The sequence below is a fragment of the Diceros bicornis genome, chromosome 12 (genome assembly GCF_020826845.1).
Source record: "Diceros bicornis minor isolate mBicDic1 chromosome 12, mDicBic1.mat.cur, whole genome shotgun sequence".
NCBI lineage: Eukaryota > Metazoa > Chordata > Mammalia > Perissodactyla > Rhinocerotidae > Diceros > Diceros bicornis.
Window position 1 is genome coordinate 57,806,523 of NC_080751.1, and position 21,313 is coordinate 57,827,835.

Sequence of the window (21,313 nt, forward strand, 5' to 3'; positions counted from 1 at the left end):
AGTTATATCCTTTCCAGTACAATGCCCAACTAAAGACTAACTCTAAACAAATGAAACTCAAATTTCACTTTCCAATGTTCTCAACAGAATAATAACTATGAAAATAATGCCTATAAACTTTAAACTGGAGATGCAGATTTATAAAATTTCAGAATAAGAGGGTCCCCAGCAATTGTCATCTAGTGTAGGGCTTCCCAATTAGAATATATGAAATGCCTATTCTGCCTGTTCCCACTTTAGCAACATAAAGTCAGTAGTAAAAAAGAATTTGAGAGGAACAAAATAACAAAAAGGTTCACAAAAATATGTAGGCCCATTAATATGCAATTAATTAAAGGATATGACAATATAATAATATATATTGTGTTTATATGCATTAACTCATTTATTCCTCACAACTGCCCTATGAAGTGTGTATTATTATTACCTCCACTTCACAGAATCACTGATTGAGCTCAACGGTTTTATCTTACTAATAAAGAAACTATGGTCTGATGATGATGATGATGACAATGACATAACGACTAACACTTATATAGGATTTACTATGTGCCAATCAGAGTTTTAAGCACTTAACTTACATTATTTACTCATAAACCTTATTAATTTATTCAGTCATAAAATATGAGGTAGGTACCATTATAATCCATTTTAGAGAAGGGAAAACTGAGGCATGGAAAGATTACTTAATCTGCCAAACATCATATGTGGCAGAGATAGAAATCATTTTAGGTAACCTGGTTCCAGAATCTGGCTGTGTTTTAACTGATATAACTAACTTACAGTCGCATAACTGATAAATAGAAAAGCCAACAATACAGTCCCAATTTTTTTGCTTTTGCCGCTACACTAAAATGCTTCTTCATTAGAGTCTTCCCAAAAAAGCTGACTTTAAATTATACCACATCTAAAAATCCTGGGTGGTATTTACAAGGTTCTCAAACACATGAAGAGAGAATCTTTTCAATTCTTAGTCTAAACATCACATGGAAATAAATAAAACTGATCATATACCTAATCCTGACTTATCTTCTATGGTCATTATAATATAAAACCAATTATTTTCTAGATGTGATTCACCTTAAAAGGTAAACGTGCTATTCCTTCAAAATCAAAAGTTCTGCCTTTACAAAACCCAATTTTTGTTCAAAAATTTAAAAGTCTTGGATTCTAAGATTATATATATATACACACACATATGCACACATATATAAAATTTCTTTCAATAACATATAAATCATCTTTAGGAATCTACTTTATGGAATTTGGGGCTCCTACCATGTTTTAACATACTTTCTCCTAAAAAAAATCTTTCTAGGCTTTGTTCTAACAGATAAGGTTCTCAGTAACAAATCTATGAATCTCCAAAGTCTCATATGATAGTCTCTTTAGAAACAAATATAGATGGAAAACAGACAGGCTCAAAATGAGTGCCACTGTACAAAACAGCTGGCCTGTACTCTTCCAAAATGTCAATATCATGGAAGACAAAGAAAAGGTAAACAATTTTAGGTTAAAGGAACCAAAGAGATGTGACAACTATGCAATGTAAGATTTTGGATTAGACAGCTGATGAAATTTTAATATGGACTATATATAAGTTAATAACAATGAAAATGTTGTTTCTTGAATTTGATTATTATATTGTGCTTAAATAGGAGATATATACTGAATATTTAGGAGGTAAGGGTCATAAATGTCTATAACTTACTCTCAAATGATACACCATCATCATTATCATCATCATCATAATGGTGGCGAAGGAGGAGGAGAGGGAGAATTAGTAGTTAATACAGAGAGAGATAAAGCAAATGTAACAAAATATAATTGATGAAACTGGGCAATGGACATACAGATGTTCAGTATACCAATCTTGTAACTATTGTTTTTAATAAGTGTTAAAGGGAAATAGAAAACATAAAAATTTTCATTGTGAAATGAAGAAAATTTGACTTTCTCAGAGTCATTCACTGAACAATGAGTTAAAAAAAAAAAAAAAACACACCCAAGACAGTTTAATCACTAGGTTATTCCATTTTCTTTCCCTTTCTCTTTCATAAAGTCAAGGTACTAACATTCCCTTCCTGAAAACTCTTAAAGAGAGGGCTCTCCTACATGATTAAAATTCCTCTTAATTATAATACATCTTACTCTACAAAACTGTTTTTATTAATCACAATGCTTATTAACTCATTTATCTCTTCTTATTGAGAACCAACAGTCTGATTTCAAGTAACAGAAAACTTAAGAAATACAATGCATCACTAAGTTAACAAAAGCCAGAAATCTGGTGTGTGTTTGTTCTAGAAACCAATGAGATTTTTAAGAGAGGTAGTAAGATTAATATTGATATTATCAAAAGATATTAATGAATATCTTTTCAAATCATTTTGCACCTCCAGTCCTTACTCTCCACCAACTGACTGTCTTCCCTCCATCTCCCAAATTCACTGTTTATTCCAAACATACACATTGCTTGTGAGCCAACTAAATTTAACTGCCTTTAAGTTCTGTGATTGTTATACCCCACCCTCCAAGTTGACAGCTATCACTTTCCATGGTGACAACCATCTCCTCCTTTAAAAGTGGGTGGGTGTGCAGCTGGGGCAGACGGATGCAAGGGGTTTCTGGGACGCTGATATTGTTCTATTTCTTAATCTGGATACTGTTTACACAAATATGTTGAGTACATACATGATAACTCAAGAGTTATACACTTAAGATTTGTGATTTTTATCTATACGTGTTATAATTCAATTAAAAAGTCTATTAATTAAAAAAATTTCCTGATATCGACTTACACCTGTTAGAATGGCTATAATTACCAAGATAATAAATAACAAATGTTGGAGAGGATGTGGCTAAAAGAGAACCCTCATACACTGCTGGTGGGAATGCAAACTGGTGCAGCCACTATGAAAAACAGTATGGAGATTTCTCAAAAAATTAAAAATAGAGATACCATATGACCCAGCTATCCCACTACTGGGTATTTATCCAAAGAACCTGAAATCAACAATTCAAAGAGACTTATACACCCCTACGTTTATTGCAGCATTATTCACAATAGCCAAGACGTGGAAGCAATCCAAGTGCCCATCAACAGATGAATGGATAAAGAAGATGTGGTATATATATACAATACATAAAAAAGACAAAATCGTCCCATTTGTAACAACGTGGATGGACCTTGCGGGTATTATGTTAAGCAAAATAAGCCAACAGAGAAAGGCAAACACCGCATGATTTCACCTATATGTGGAAGATAAATACATGGACAAAGAGAACAGATTAGTGGTTACCAGAGGGGAAGGGGGTTGGGGGGGTGGGTGAAAGGGGTAAAGGGGCACATATATATGGTGATGGATAAAAATTGGACTATTGGTGGTGAGCACGATGCAGTCTATACAGAAACCGATAAATAATAATGTACACCTGAAATTTCAGTTATAAACCATAATGACCTCAATAAAAAAAAAATTCCTGCTGGAAGTCTTTCCCTTACTGATTTACCAGTTTCTAATTACTCTTCAACTTTTATCTACCATCTTAGCATAGGGATGTTTCTTTTTCTAGCTATAGGCTGCTATGACCGTTGTCATGTTAGCTCACAAACTCTTAGGAAACAGCAACAATGTAAAAAGCCCAAATGTACAAAAAGGACACTACATACATATAGAATTAATGACTGGATATATGTTACAATTATATGGACCAAATCTGGGGATGATTCAGTATAGTTTTTCTGCTTCCACTGTCAATTCAGTAAAGACCTGAGGGTCTCATTGTAAGATATCAATCTAAAGCCATATTAATTTCAATGTGTATTAAAGCAGTTTATAAAGCATAATCTAGAACTTTTCTAACATTTTCATTTAGGAATATCAGCACTTGTTTTATAATAACCTTGAAGCTTCTGAGATCAAACACATATTTCCACAAACAATAAGAGTCAACAGGTAATCATCTTCCCTCCATGCTTTTGTAGAGACAAAGATCTTTAAAAACTGAGCTACATTCCTACCTGGGAGACTTCTTTGTTCATAATGAGTCCTCAAAACAGATATGGTCAAATCTAGCGCTCCGGAGGGTAGCTTCCAAGGGAATGGGGCAACGATGTTTTCCAGAGGTGGCTCTAGTCTCTTCACTCTCACCTCATTTAAGGCCAATTAGGCAAACAACTAAAACAAAGGAGAAGAAAAAATAAAAGCAGAAGGGAAGTTAGATTGTCATTTTATTCTCTACGAAATTGATAAAGGTTAAAAATGCTAAGTAAAGAAAGAAAACGCAACTTTTAAGGCCAAATGAAAAAATATTTCCGAAAGACAATGGACGAAGATCTGATTTTATAGCTGAAGTCCTTTTTGGTGAGTAAGCATGTATTCCTATTTAAGACTGCTGCTTAGGTAGTACATAATTATATTCTGCCCTTAATCTTCTGAAAGACCCATTTATATGTCTTTTAAAAATTGTTTCTGGCTGCATATGTATATTTATCCTTTCTACTTATAAATTCTGATTTTTCATGTTTTCAGTTTACATTTAATTCTTTCCTTGATTATGTAATATGCCTCACTATGTATTAAAGTTACTATGATATTTTACTTTCAAATGTTTTATTGAAAAAGTTTACAAACATTTTATGTTCATAATACTTAAAAATAAAATTTGTTGAGCTCTGGTTCCAGTAATGACGGACTATCTTGTATTGGATTAACTTGCCCACAGATAACAATTATTAACTCTGGACAAAATACAAAAAATAACTGTTCAAAGACATTAAAAGTGACCAAAAGCAGGCAAAAATGTAGGGGATTTGATCATTGAAAGAAGGAACCACAATGGATGAGATATACACTTATAAGACTTTCCCTTAAGACAACTCTTTCCAGTACGTCCCTTATGTAGTGGGAGGCTAGACCTAAAAGAGAAAACCAGTCTCTTGAGGCATTAGAGAATGTAGTTCAGAGCTGAGAGGAAGCTAGATAACAGGAGGAGAAAATCATGGAAAGAAGGGCAGTACAGTAAAGAGGGCACGGGGGCTCCAATCTGTATACAAATGTTCCTCAAATCCTTGGCTGATCCCTGAACTGCTCACGCACAGGGAGACTCCAAGTAGTCCAACAGAAGGCAACAGCTGGAAGATGGAAAAGCTGAATAGAGATTTCAGCTACTGCCTACCACAGAGGAGACATAGCTTGGATTTTGAATCCTGCCAAGTTAAAAAGGCTTGGTGAACACAAAAGGCTTCCCATAGAAACCACAGAAGGGCCACATCTCAGGAGTAAAGACTATATCCCAGGACTAAGGATTCTCCTAAGTCTAAGTGCAAAACTAAAATACATCTGATGTGGCAAATTATAAAAACCAAGCCTCCAATTTCAAGATGATCAGTTGGTATTTTTTTTTTTTTTACTTTTTATTTTGAAATAATTATAGCCTCACAACCTCACAAGAACTTGTGAAAGCAGTACAGAGTGATTCCATGAATGCACCACTCACCTACCCCCAATGGTGACATCTTATATAGCTACAGTATATTACAAAACCCAAGAAACTGGCCCAATACAATTATCCAGACTACAGACCTTACTTGAATTTTGCCAGTTTTTTCATGCACTTGTTTTTTGGTATATCTTTGTTTATAACTCTACAACTGAGACTCTCTTTTGCTGTTTATAATCACACCCTCCTCCCCTTTCCTTAACTCCTGTCAACCACTTATCTGTTCTCTCTTTCTATAATTTTGTCACTTTGAGAATGTTATATAAATTGAATCAAATAGGATGGAAACATTTTGGATTGGGTTGTTTTTACTCAGCGTAATGCCCTTGAGAGCCATCCAATTTGTTGTGTATATCAATAGTTTGTTCCTTTTTATTGCTCCATGGTATGGAGGCACTACGGTTCTTTTTTTCACTGTTCACTCGTTGAAGTACATTTGAGTTGTTTTCAGTTTTGGGTTATTATGAATAATGCTGCTGTGAATATTTGTGTACAGGTTTTTGTGTGAACCTAAGTTTTGACTTATCTAGGATAAATACCCAGAAATGCAATTGCTGGGTTATATGGAACTGTATATTTTCTAGTCAGTAATTTAGCTGTCTACTACAACAAAAATCAATACTCTTCAGAAAAAGATATCCACGATATCATCCACATTATCATCTACAATATTCAGCATACAATAAACAATTACTAAACATGCATAGAATCTAGGAACTGTAACTCAAAATTAGGAGAAAAAGTGGTCAACAGAAACCTACCACAAGATGATCTAGATGTTGGAAATAACTGACAAGGATGAGAAAGTAGTTATTATAAATATGTTCAAGATGTTATAATGAGTAGACAGATGACAAATACTGGCAGCAAATGGAAACTATAAAAAAGGAATAAATGAAAATTCAAGCGCTAGATAGTTCAATATCAAAATTTTTAAGTCACTGGATAGGCTTAATAGTAGATTTGAGATAGAAAAACAAGTGAGTAAACTTGAAGTCAAAACAACACCCAATGTGAAGACTGGACAATTGAAAAAAATTAAAACCAAAGTTGCTTTTTTGAAAAGATAAAAAAAATTGTTAATAATTTAGCAAGACTGATCAAAAAAAATGAAAGACAATACAAATTACAAATAGAAAAAAAGGAGAGATATTATTTCAGATTCCATAAATATTATGTTCTAAACCATACAATGCAAATCAATTCAATAACTGACATAAAATGAAAAATCCTTTGGAAAACTCAAATTGCTAAAACAACCACAAAAATAAATAGAATGTTATTTACTAAAAAAAACTTTTGTAATTAAAAACATAACAAAACAAACAAAACTCAAGGCCCAGATGGCTTCAACGGTGAGTTCAATCAAACATTTAAGAAAGTAATAGTAACAATCTTTCACACTTTCCAGAAAACAGAAGAGAGATACTCCCCAACTTGTTTGATTAGGCAAGCAAAACCCTAACACCAAAACTTGACAAATATTACCGGAAAAGAAAACCAGCCACATGAATACAGATGCAAAATAGCAAATTGAATCCAGCAATATATAAGAAGGATAATACTCCGTGATCAAGTGTGGTTTGTCCAAGGAACATAAGGTGGTTTAAAATTCAAATATCAATTAATGTAATTTATCATATTAAAAGAATAAAAAGCATATAAACATCTCAATAGACACAGAAAAAGCATCTGACAAAATTCAGCACCTACTCATGATAAAATTCTCAGCAAGCTAAGAATTAAAGGTAACTTCAATCTGATAAGGAGGATCAATGAAAAATCTACAGCCAATATTTTATGTAACAGTGAAATATTGGGAGCTTTCCTAATGTTGTGAAAAAGGCAACAATGCCCACTCTAACCACTTCTATTCATTATTGTAAAAGATGTACTAAAGGTCCTACTCAGTGCAGTCAGTCAAGAAAAAGAAATAAAAGGAAGTTAGAAAGAAAGAATGAAAACTGTCTTTATTCATTTAAAAAGTGATTTTTTGGTATATAATTCTAAAGAATCTGAAAAGCAACCAGTAGCATTAATAACTGATTTGGCAAAGTTGTAGGATACTAGGTGAGTATACAAACATCAACTGTGTTTCTATACAACCACAGGAAACAACTGGAAAATAAAACATAATTTTATTTATAATAGCATCAACATAAAATACTTAGGAATTAATTTAACAAAAGATAAGCAAAATCTATACACTTAAAATTATTAAACATTGCTAAAACTAAACAACACCAAAAAAATAAAGTGATTGACTATGTTCATGGGTTCAAAGACTCAACAGTGTTATGAAGTCAATTCTCCCCAAAATGAATTCATATATTCAAAAATAAACTTAGTGTTTTACTTTATGCATGTCTAGTGCATTTTACTATCAATAACACAAATATATTTTTGTTTTGTTTTACAATATATTTGTAATGTATTTTCTTTTTTTTCTGAGGAAGCTTAGCTGAGGAAGATTCGCCCTGAGCTAACATCCACTGCCAATCTTCCTCTTTTTGTATGTGAGCCAGCTCCACAGCAGGGCCACTGACAGATGAGTGGTGTAGGTCCACATTCAGACACCGAACCCGGGCCGCCAAAGCAGAGCATGCCAAACTTAACCACTAGGCCACCGGGGCTGGCCCTGTAATGGTTTTTTTAAAATTCTTGTTTTATAGGCTTTTGCTTTTTATATAAAGTCTATGTTTTTCTTAAATCATGATTTCCCCCAATTTTGAAATCCATACTAAAGTGGAATAGTTAATGTTAGAAAATTGGATGATCTTGTCACCCGGATCCAAAAGTGCTTACCTCTTATAGTCCCTCTAAATTAAAAACATACGTGTTTTTTATATTTTCAAGACTTTTTTTCCTTCCTTGCCTTAAACCCATACTTCAAAAACTCAAACTTGAACTAGCTCTTCATATTGACTTATAGTTAAAACTATTAAAGAAAGAGTTTATAGTTGTTAGCCCAATTTACATTATATTTGGTTGGACTGTTCTCATTGTATATGCCTCGTTTATCTGCCTTTGTAATAAACTTGGTGCCCTAAAACATTTCTTAGAGGATGAGATTCCTCCTGATTACTACTTCGTGTGTTCTTTCATCTGTGAAGCACTGTATCTTTGAATTTTCCCTAGGTAAACCTGGTAAGAATTGGTAGGTAGTATTAGACTATAGCAAAGACAGCATTGCTCACTAGTCATCCACAAATCCAGGTTCTGTCATTATTTGACTTCCAAGGAAGAGCACCTCCCAAAAATCATTTGTGTTCTGAATCCCGCAGGTACAATCTTTGCCAAATCATGCCACGCTCTTCTATAAAATTATGGGTACTTTGTCAAACCCAGGCAGTAACTGAAGCCAGATGGATTCCTGCTAATGATTTAGGGTCTGAGAACAGCTTGCTAGTGCTGATGGATTCATGGCCAACCATGCAACAGAATATGGGAACGATGCTGAGGGGGAGGCTGAGTATAGTCACTTAGGGACTGCATGAAGACAGAAAAGCACAAGATAAATCCATATTCAAAAAAGATACATAGACAATAAGAAGTGAAAAATATGGAAACCAAGAGATAGGTGACACAGAGAGAACCAAAGAAGACAGGAGGAATATGAAAGAACAGGGATAAAAAGAGCAGTGCTGATGATCTGATGTTTGACTGTTATTATGAAATCAATAAGCTTATTATTCTTAAAATGTATATCTCCAGTAATTATTATGTAATTATCTGTGCCATTCAGATTTCAGTATTTCAAAAGTCTTTCTGTATCACCTCTCCCCTAGGAATCCAGAATAGGAGATCTGACATGGATGGTACAAACTCCTAATAGAACCCAGTGACTACTGGGGATGCCTGGAGTCTTCCAATTACTAGTTCCAATTTTCCTCTCATGGGTAAGCTCTTTCTGTCTTCATTATCTGCTTGCAATGCTGGATTCTGGCACAAGTGCTGGCTAATGCAGCATCTCAATTCCTTTAATTTAATTTATTAAATTATTCAATTTAATCTCTTAAATTCAATCTATTTTAAGAATCAGATGAGGAAGCAATGGGATAGAAGAGTACCTATACTGCACCTAACACAGAGAGAGAGTAAAAAGGAAATCTATAAGACATTCTCCCTTTGTTGTTTTAGAGTTAGGCAGAGATTTGCAGGGTCAGGATTTAAAAATACATAGAGAAATAGAACAAATAAGTATCTATGGATCTACCACCCAGAATTAATAACAGTAAAAATTTTTGAAATATCTTCTTTTTTAAGAAATAAAGCATTACCAATAAATCAAAAGTCCCCACACTCACACATAGCCCACTCTGTTCATTGTCCCTCCCATTGACAGAGATAACCATCACCATGCATTTAGTAAAGACCATTCTGCTTATTTTTTTTTATTTCATTGAGGTCATAATAGTTTATAACATTGTGCAATTTCAGTTGTACATTATTATTTGTCAGTCACCATATATATTCTGCTCATTCTTTAAATCATTTTTAGATTCACACACATATATATATCTATAAACAATACACACTGATGTTTTACGTTCTAAAATACACATGTTTAAACTGTATACTACACATATTCTGCATTTTGCTGATTTCATGCATTATGTTTTGGAGCTCTATCCTTGCTGAGGGGTGTGTATGTGTGTTTCGTTCATACCTATATGTGAATATACCACATCTTAGCCATTCTAGTATCTAAGTTGTCTATAAATTTTCATTATTACAAACACTGCCTCAATGAGTGTTCTTGTATTGTTCATATTTCCATATGCACAAGTGCAAGAATTTCTAATGGTAATATCCAGAAGTGGAATTTCTGAGTTGTACTATTTGCATATCTTCCATTCTACTCACTATTTGTCAAATTGCTTGCCAAAATGACTGTTTCACACTCCCACTAGCAGTGTGTGAGACAACCATTTTCCCCATACTCTTTTCAACACTTGATATCACCAGACTTTATTTTTTAACCAGTCTACTAGATGAAAGTGGGATCTCATTTCAATTTGCATTTCCCTGAATATTATGGAGACTGAGCATCTTAGCTGGCTATTTGGATATCCTATTATTTGAACTGGTGTGGGTCTCTTTTCATCCATTATGCTAGGGACTCAATAGGTACTTTGTCTTAGTTCTGGGAAATTTTCATGGATTATACTATTTATTCTTTTCTTTCCTTTCATTTATTCTGTTCTCTCTTTTTAGAACTCCTAATAATACGAAGTTGACCCTCCAGAACTTGTCTTTTCATTTTCTTTTATCTTCTCTCTATCATTTCTTTACCTTTTTACTCTAGTTGCTAAAAATTTTTCCTCAATTTATTATCCAATACGTCTATTAAGTTTTTCTTTTCTGCTATATATTCTTAATTTATAAGAATTCTTTGTTCTCTGAATGTGCTTTTTAAAATATCTTGTTCTTGCTTTATGGATGTAGCATCCCATCTTTCTGCAGGTATTTTATACATACACATATGGTATATGTATATCTGTGTGTATGTGTATATATGCATATACATCTATATACGACTGGATATGTATATATACGTGTGTATATACATATACATAAAATTTTCTTGGCTGCATAGTTTGTTTTTTCCAAGTTGTTCTGCATTTTCTATTTGCTTATTTTCGTTCTGTTATTCATGGTAGATGCTTTCCTTAGATGCCTAATGGCATTTAGTTGGTTCAGCATAAAAAGTTTATTGAGGGCCGGCCGTGGCTTGGTGGTTAAGTGCGCACGCTCCGCTACTGGCGGCCGGGTTCAGATCCCGGGCGCACACCGATGCACCGCTTCTCCGGCCATGCTGAGGCCGTGTCCCACATACAGCAACTAGAAGGATGTGCAACTATGACACACAACTATCTACTGGGGCTTTGTGGGGCAGGGGGAAAGGAGGAGGATTGGCAATAGATGTTAGCTCAGAGCCGGTCTTCCTCAGCAAAAAGAGGAGGATTAGCACGGATGTTAGCTCAGGGCTGATCTTCCTCACAAAAAAAAAAAAAAGTTTATTGAAAGCTCTAATCATGTACATGGGGCTATTGATTGTGACCTTCACTATAGGGCAATCTAGCCAGGCCCTTTGTTAGGGCACAAATATTGACATGAGAAACCTAGCTCCCATTATCTACCACTTTTTTACTTATTTGTTCAACACCTGGATATATATAAAGTAGTTTAAGAATTGTTAACCTGTACCCTATAAGAAACAAATTTACCAATCAGAGTACGGTATTTATGTACAGTTCTTTTTGCCTGTAGGTAATTTCCTGTTCCCTGCCTGGAGAATAAAGGCCTTAGTTTGGGAAGCCAATAATGGAGAAGAGGGCAGGGGTTTTTAGCATTCAAAATGCCAATACGCATTTAATTCCCCTCTACCTTCAATGTGCCTGGTGTCTGCTAGCCCAGAGGCCCATGTTTTAGCCTAGAGAATATACTCAAGTCTCTCGTCTGTCAAGATGGAAGCAGTGCATTAGCACAATGGCAAAGAGTGAAGGAGACCCAAGCATCTGTTTCTCCAATAGCTTTTAAATAATCCTCCTTATTTTAGTCCCCTGCCCTTCTTCACCTCCAGCTTCAGTTACACAATACTACCACTGACTTAGCCCTTTGAAGATTCACCAGTACAAAGTCAATTGGTCCTTAGCTTTCTCTACTTAAAACTGTGCTTTCTTAAGTTTAATACGATTGTTACCTCTATTCTAGCTGTTTTCCAGCCTCTAATATTTTGCCATATTTTCTCTCCTCCTACACCTCTGGATTTATGACTAAAAACAATAATAATAACAACCTCTATTGACTTTATTTTTGTTGTTGTTCAACTAAACTGTGGTTTGGGGAGGGAACAACATTAATGTGTGCTCAACCTACCACCTTTACCTGGAATCAAATACTGTGTTATTATTCGTAATATTTTATTTGTTTATTTTCAATCTTCCTGTTATTTTGTAATCTTTTAAAAGTTTTGCTTCATGTATGTTATTAACATCTTAATATTTTTGAGAATTTTAAAATCCATCATCCTGACATTCTCGAGAACCAATTAGCAATTGAAATTACTCAATAACATGAAACAGAATTAACAACAGGCAGCAAGGGCTACACAACAGGTAAACAGGAAAGTTTAGAAAAAGGACCAGCTTTAGACCAAGGGAATGCCTCTCCATACACAGGAGCTGATACCATGGATTGTGACTTTGAGGAAGCAGAAAAAAAAAATCCATCTTCTGTTAGCAACTGTCACCTTATAAGATGAGTGTCAAAAAAGCTGTGGTCTAATGTGCTCTTCTCTATGAGGAAGTAAAAGAAACTCTCAAACCTCTAAGTGCCGTAGATTCTCTCATCCATGTACATTGACGGTGAAGAGTGATGAAAGTAACTTGTTACTAATAACACTTAAAATCACAACGTTTATACATTAATTACTTTAATAAAATTAGTACAAATTCAAAGTTGTCTTCATTGTAACATGACTTTAACTTTTCTTCTTTATGATGTACTTTTTGATGAGGAAAGGGATAATATTAGCCAAAATTCGCAGTGTCCTAGGACTAATAGCTTAGGTTACCTATGCTGTCATCCAGTAGTGGGTTGTTATAAATAAATCATTAACACTAGTGGCAATTACAAATTATTTTGATTGCATGGAGTTAAGATTTCATAGCATCTTCTATGTTCTTATTAATTTTACCCCAAATAAAATTTAAGAAACAAGAAGGCATCTAAAAAATTTTGTGAAGAATTAAGTTTTTTTCTGGGAGAGACTCCACGATTTTCATGAGAGAACAAAAAAGAATGATGCTACCAACTTTCCTATTAGTGATGACATAAAAGTCACGATCTCCAAATCAAAGACAAAAATGATTTAAATAAAATTTGAAATCATCTATATTAATGTTAAAAAAACATAATTAAAAAATATGTATAAAGTTTATTTATTTGACTTTTCCATAGTATGTAGTTGCTTTTTCTTATCAACACTATCTGTGAAAGGAGGCCTAGAAAAAAAATGAAGCCTTTAAAAATAATTTATTTTTTAATAGAATGGCAATATTTACTTACTTTTCCTTGTTAATCTTCAATATTTAGAAGGCTGATTTCATTGTTCTTATGATAATGAAATGTTTTCACGAAAACTTTACAATCTCTCTCCAGAAGAAAACTTATTTCTTCACACAACTTTCTGGGTGTCATAAAAAATCTTCATAAATTTATGGGTGTTGTTAGGAGACAAAATTCTATTATATTGGAAAGATATGAAAACTGTTGCTCTATGGTAAGACCAAGAGCTCCAAGGGAACTCTAGCTGGGAAATACAAATCTCAGTCAGTGGCAAGAATTCTACCAGTGGACCAGCATCAAAGAGAACCACAATCCCAAGGAAATTCTTCATGCACATGTGCAACAAGAGATATGAAGAAAAATGTTCATGCTAGCAATGCTTATAAGAGCAAAAAGTGGGAACAACCCAAAAGCCCATCAATAATAGAATGGATTAGTCAACTCCAGTATATTGATACAATAAAACCTCATACCAGTGAAATTAACTGAGCTTTCTATCCTCATTTGCCTACAGACAACCACATTCCCTTCTTACAACTGAGGTAGTATAGCATTATGGTAAAAAGTATAGATTCCAGAGCCCAACTCCACCAGTACGAACTTTCTGACCTTAAACGTCCCCAGGCCTCAGTTTCTTGGTCTACAAAAAGCAGGATAATACTTGTACCTACTCGAGAGTTGTTAGGAGAGTAAATATTTAATATTTTTAAGTTATTTAAAACAGTGCCTGACACATTAAACACTGTGAAGTATTTGATTAATATATAGATCACAGTATCTCTTCCACTTGGCAGTCACATTTCTAATAAATGATAGCAGCCATCATGTTTTCCCTTAGTTTTTGCCAGACTTGGGTATCATGCATTTCTTTAACTATTCATTTCAGTAATATACCCTCACATGGCTTTTTGTTTTTAATTCTCATTCTTCTTCTAGGGAAATATTGATGCTTAAATTCTAAGTTTTAAAGATAAAATAAAAATTTTAAAAGTACATTAAGAAGTCAATCCGGAAGTACTTTGTTGTTTCTTAATTTCTATTTCTTGCCTCCCTTTTCAAAAAAGGCAGATAACCTTAAAACCAAAATTATATGTTTCACTGCCTGCATATCAACTACTAAATCTAAAATATTAATGACTCTTATATCCACCATTACATTTACATTAAAGAGCTAAACACTGAAAAGGCTGGACTGGTGGATTTCAATACTACTCATTCTGGATGTAGTATAAACACGTCTATTTTGGAGACATATTATTCTCAAAAGAATGCTCCTACTATTTTTATGCTCTCTTCTAAGCTCCACACCTGTGAGCATCTGCCTATTCATTAAGGAGTTCCAAACTAAACTCCTCCATTTTCCTTGACTCTTCCCTTTCTCCAAAAAATGGCACCTTCACACCCACCCAATTGCTGCTACCAGAAACCCAGATATCACCCTTGAAATCTTTTCTACTCTCATACCCTATATATTCAATCACCAAGCCCCATCTAACCTATTTCAAAAATAAATCATCAATCCAGATGCATACAAATCCAATATCCTATTCTCGCTCACACCTCTTCCATGAGGTTTCATCTCAGTTATAATAAAATCCAAAACTCACAACATAGCCACTCTCCCCACAGCATACTATGCTTTAGCCATAGTTCTTTCCTTAGTTCCTCCCTATTCTCAATCTTTTTTCTCCACTTCAAGGCCTTCACTACAATACATTCTCTGCTGTGAATTATCCCTTATATCTTCTTCACCTGCCCAATTCCTATTCACTGTTCAAACTTCAGCTAAAATTCTACTTCTCTTACCCTGGTAATCTAAATCAGCTCTCCATTATACTTTCATAGCACTTTCTATGTTTTTTTCTTAGCATTTTTCACAATTTTTATTTACATATTTGTTTGTGTGATTATGTGTTTACTGCCTATCTCCCTTACTAGACTGTAACTTCCCAGGTGGATTTTTTTTTTTTTGAGGAAGATTGGCCCTGAGCTAACATATGTTGCCAATCTTCCTCCTTTTTTCCTCTTTTTTTCCTCCCCAAAGCCCCAGTAGATAGTTGTATTTCATAGTTGTACATCCTTCTAGTTGCTCTATGTGGGATGCCGCCTAAGCATGGCTTGATGAGCAGTGTGCAGGTCTGTGCCCAAGATCCTAACCAGCGAACCCTGGGACACCGAAGTAGAGCACGCAAACTTAACCGCTATGCCACCGGGCTGGCTCCCCCAGATGGAGTTTTTTTTTTTTAAGTGGCACAGAGTAGGTACACAACATTTTAAAAGGTTAATTTGTGGAATTAATGAACCTATTGTAATTCAACAATGGTAATGCAGTTAAAAGCTCAAAGAGAATGAGGATCATTGAACTGGTCAAAGGACATTACAAATCTTTCTAAACAAATCCAAGAACAGTATCAATGGCATAGAAGGGCATACCAAATTATTAATATAAGGGATTAGGCACAGGTTTGGAGGTGAGAATACAGGGAGGAGAGAAAGCTGCAAGTGGTAAAACTGCTAGGTTAGTCTCTACTAACTGGAGAAAGCCCATTTCTGTGGCATCATTCTGCAGTATAATTTCTCTCTCTGTTTTTGTCACAAGGCAAGAGAAAACACCAGGGTGTTGGAGAGAGTCCACATTCAAAGAGCTAAAAATGAAATGTAACACCTAAACTACAAGCATTTAGTTCTTTCCTAAAGAGCAACTCTACTAAATCAGAAGGCAGCTGTTGAGGACTATCAGAACTAAGCTGTTCTAAATCTCCAAAACACTATAGTGAGATGCTCAGATAGGATTTTAATTCCCAATACAGGTTTTATGTGTTAGAAGATGACATTTTACTGAGGTCTAAAACAAAGCAAAGGTCAGATCACTTTAGGTAACAGTTAAAATTGGCATCTACTTCATCAGATGAGTATTTGTATTACACATTTTTCTATGTGTAGGCTCTAACTACTCCACACACTGCCAATTGACAAAGACGGTCTTACTACTACTTCGTACCTCTCAAGGGCAGCAAAGAATAGATATTCACTAAAGTTAACTGATAATATTATTTCTATCTAGATATTTCTACTTCTTTTTATGATATTTCTAAATTACATATTATCTTTTAAAATAGAGAAGTGATCAGCATATGTGCTTAGAATTTTGAAATCAAATTCTAAAACATTTTCTTTTTATTTCTTTTATTCGGTATACATCATTTCTTTTGCCACAGGCAGAGTCATTCAGTCCTCAAATATTTAAGAGCCCAATATGTGGTAAGCACTGCACCAGGTGCCAGGGTACAGCAATGAACAAGAGAGATGAAGCTCCTACTCTTTGAAGCTCATATTCAAATGGAGCAAAAGATAAGTAAATAAAACTGGATAATTTGAGGTGAAGAGTTACTAGGGGAGCTACTTTAGATTGAGTGATTAAGATGTGAGGGTAACATTTGAGCTGAGACCACATATAATAAAAAGAATCCCAAAATTATTTCAGAAATGAATGACTTCATAGTATGTATGTAATAAAAACTCAGCAGACAGAACCTCTTATCCTCTTTCACTAATCTTGAACTTCTCATTATCACCTATAGGATGCCTATATTTGTAAATCCAGGCAACACTCAAAATTTAGTGGGCCAAAAAGAAAATGTTCATCACATCACTCAAAGTCACTACTAGATACACTGCTATCACTATCAATCATACTATCATTTTCCCAGTTCTCTCGATTCTTAGAACTGTTTAAGTCAGCTCTCCTTCTTGCATTTCCTATATTCAATCCATTAAGAACTCCTGTTAATTCTTTCTCTGCTATGTCTATCAAACCAGCATCTTGTTCAGTTTTTCAGAACCATCACTACACTCCATACTGTCAGCAATCCAAGTCTGACGCACTTCAACAGCATGTCTACCCTGTATGCTGGGTCTGCTTACACAATGCACCCTGCTAAATAAATCCCCACAGCCCATGTTCACAGTGTCACACCCCTAGTTGCCACTCAACAGTGCCTTTGCATAGTGTCCATAAAGAATTCACACTCCTGTGACTTAGCACTCAAGGTCTCCTATTATCATAGCCTCTAATAACAGAGCTTAAAAATATACAAGACAAAAAGTGACTGAATTAAATGGAGAAAAACAAATACACATTATAGTTGAAGATTTTAACACCCCGTTCTCAGCAAATGATAGAAGCAGCAGACCTCTCTAAAAAAAAAAATCAATAAAGACTTAGAAAATTCGAACAGTACTATCAACCACCTTGACCTAATTGACATTTTTAGAACACTACACCCAACAACTGCAGAATACATATTCTTTTCAAGTGCATGTGGTACTTTCACCAAGAGAAACTGTCTGTTGATAAGTCAAAATAAATTTAAAAGGATTAAACACATAAGAATGTGTTATTTGAACACAACTGAAATAAATTAAAAGTCAGTAACAATAAGACATTTAGAAAAATCTCCTAAACTCCAAATGTTTAAAATTATACTTCTATATAATCCATGAAGCAAAAATTTTTAAAAAGAGAAAAGAAATGTGAAAACATTTCAAATGGAATGATGATTAAAAAAAAATACACCACACAAGAATTTGTAGAATACAGCAAAAGCAGTGTTTAGAAGGGAGGGAATTTTATAGATTTAAATGCTTATATTAGGGAGAGAAAAAGGTTCTATCTTAATAGGCTAGGGGAAAAAAAAAGGCAAAGTAAACCCAGAGGAAAAAAATAATAAAAGAACAAAAATCAATGAAAAAGAAAAACATAAAGAGAAAGAAAATTAACAAAGCAAAACTGAGTTCCTTGAAGAGATCAAAAAAATTTATAAACCGCCAGTTAGAAGGGCCATAACACAGCCTCCCTTTCCCTTCAACCTTGTCTGAAACCACCATGACAGGCATCTTCCAGACTTCAGCCGCAAACGGTGCGCAACCCCACTGCTGCCTTCCTGATCTTCATCAAACCATGGTTCCTGGGCCAAATAAGATCCACTGCCTATCTCTGTACGGCCTGTGAGCCAGGAATGGTTTTTACATTTTTAAATGGTTAGAAAAAATCAAAAGAAGAAACTAGAAGTTTCTAGTTCATAACACAAGAAAACTATATGGAATTCAATTTCAATTGTCCATAAACAAAATTTGGTTGGAATAAAGCTCATTTGTTTACTTGTAAACAAATGCTTTTGCACTGCACTGGCTGAGTTGGGCAGTTGCTGCATAACCAGCAGTGCCTAAAATATTTACTATCTGGTTGTTCACAGAAAGTTTGCCAACCCCTTGTCTATACATACTCCTCCCTCCTCCTCTCTTCTCTGTCAGTTCATGCACCCACCCCAAGAATTGGCTCAAAATCCACTTAGGAGAAATGTCACTTTTACTTCCTTGAAAAATATTCCATTCAAAATCCTCTATATTGTTTTGTAAAGTACTCAATACTTTTTCTGTGTGTATGATGGTTTCCTCGTTGAGCAGTAAGTTTCCTAAGAAAGAGTCTATCTACTATCCATCAACAAAACTCCAAGTAAATAAGCCAGGGCTAAGCAAACTACCCTTGCCTCCTCTCCCTTGAAGTAAAGACCAAAGTGAGAGGGGAGGAAAGGGAGGGGGCATGAATCAATTGGGAATTGAATATGCATACATTCGTAACTCTTATTTTTTATTAAAGAGAACTACAGAAATTTAACCTGTCTACTGTCTTAAAATAAAGGTTTATTTTCTCTGATTGTAGAAGAACTACAAGCATATCTCATTTTATCATGCTTTGTTTTCTTGCGCTTCGCAGATATTGCGTTTTTATAAATTGACAGTTTGTGGCAACCTGAGTCGAGCAAGTCCATTGGTGCCATTTTTCAAACAGCATTTGCTCATTTCATGTCTCTGTGTCACATTTCGATAATTCTTGCAATATTTTAAACTTTTTCATTATTATTATATTTGTTATGGTGATCTCTGATCAGTGATCTTTGATGTTACTATTCTAATTGTTTTGGGGCACCACATACCGCGACCAGATAAGATGGCGAAATTAACCGATAAATGTGTGTGTGTTCTGGCTGCTCCACCAACCAGCCATCCCCTGTCTTTCTCCCTCTCCTTGGGCCTCCCTATTTTCCCTGAGACACAACAAATCAAAACTAGGCCGATTAATAATCCTACAATGGTTTCTAAGTGTTCAAGTGAAAGAGTTGCACGTCTCTCACTTTAAATCGAAAGCTAGAAATGATTAAGCTTAGTGAGGAAGCCATGTCAAAGGCTGAGACAGACCAAAGGCTAGACCTCTTGTGCCAAACAGTTAGCCAAGTTATGAATGCAAAGGAAAAGTTCTGGAAAGAAATTAAAAGTGCTACTGCAGTGAACACACAAATGATAAGAAATCAAATCAGCCTTATTGCTGATACAGAGAAAGTTTTAGTGGTCTGGATGGAAGATCAAACCAGCCACAACATTCCCTTAAGCCAAAGCCTAACCCAGAGCAAGACCCTAACTCTCTTCAGTTCTGTGAAGGCTAAGAGAGGTGAAGAAGCGCAGAAGAAAAATTTGAAGCCAGCAGACGTTTATTCATGAGGTTTAAGGAAAGCGGCCATCTCCATAATATAAAAGTGCAAGGTGAAGCAGCAAGTGCTGATGTAGAAGCTGCAACAAGCTATCCAGAAGATCTAGCTAAGATAATTAATGAAGGTGGCTACACTAAACAACAGATTATCAATGTAGACAAAACAGCCTTACGTTGGAAGAAGACGCCATCTAGGACTTTCATAGCTAGAGAGAAGTCAATGCCTGGCTTGAAAGCATCAAAAGACAGGCTGATTCTCCTTAGAGGCTAATGCAACTGGTTAACTTGAAATTGAAGCCAGTGCTCATTTACCATTCCGAAAATCCTAGGGCCCCTAAGGATTATGCTAAATCTACTCCGCCCGTGTACTATAAATGGAACAACAAAGCCTGGATGACAGCACATCTGTTTACAAAATGGTTTACTGAATATTTTAAGCCCACTGTTGAGACATACTGCTCAGAAAAACATTCCTTTCAAAATATTACTGCTCATTGACAATGTACCCGGTCATCCAAGAGTTCTGATGGAGGTGTACAATGAAATTAATGTTGTTTTCAGGCCTGCTAAATAACACAACATCCATTCTGTAGCCCATGGATCAAGGAGTAATTTCAACTTTCAAGTCTTCATGTTTAAGAAATACATTTCGTAAGAGTATAGCTGCCATAGATAGTGATTCTTCTGATGGATCTGGACAAAGTCCATTGGAAACCTTCTAGAAAGGATTCACCATTCCAGATGTCATTAAGAACATTCATGATTCATGGGAAGAGGTCAAAATATCAACATTAACAGGAGTTTGTAAGACGTTGATTCCAGCTCTCATGGATGACTTTGAGGGGTTCAAGACTTCAGTGGAGGAAGTAACTGCAGACATGGAAACAGCAAGAGAACTAGGATTAGAAGTGGAGCCTCAAGATGTGACTGAATTGCTGCAATCTCATGATAAAACTTGATGAGGACAGATGAGGAGTTGCTTCTTACGGATGAGCAAAGAAAATGGTTTCTTGAGATAGAATCTACTCCTGGTGAAGATGCTGTGAAGACTGTTGAAATGCAAACAAAAGATTTAGAATATTACATAAGCTTAGTTGATAGAGCAGTGGCAGGGCTTGAGAGGACTGACTCCAATTTTGAAAGAAGTTCTGTGAGTAAAATGCTATCAAACAGCATTGCATGCTAGAG

At 35.0% G+C, this 21,313-nt stretch overlaps 1 protein-coding gene across 9 annotated transcripts in view; it reads right to left on the reverse strand.

The window, feature by feature from the left end:
- The window catches only part of NCOA1 (nuclear receptor coactivator 1), a 234,621-nt gene that overhangs the window by 104,137 nt on the left and 109,171 nt on the right, over positions 1–21,313 (reverse strand). For 7 of the 9 annotated variants that reach the window (XM_058551676.1, XM_058551679.1, XM_058551671.1 and 4 more), the window contains one exon: positions 4,025–4,181. The exons of 1 other annotated variant lie outside the window; for it this stretch is intronic. The gene's annotated coding sequence lies outside the window, so the exon portion shown is untranslated. Of the gene's footprint in view, positions 1–4,024; positions 4,182–12,760; positions 12,883–21,313 lie in introns of those variants that run through there. One more of the 9 variants, XM_058551674.1, reaches the window with a different exon arrangement.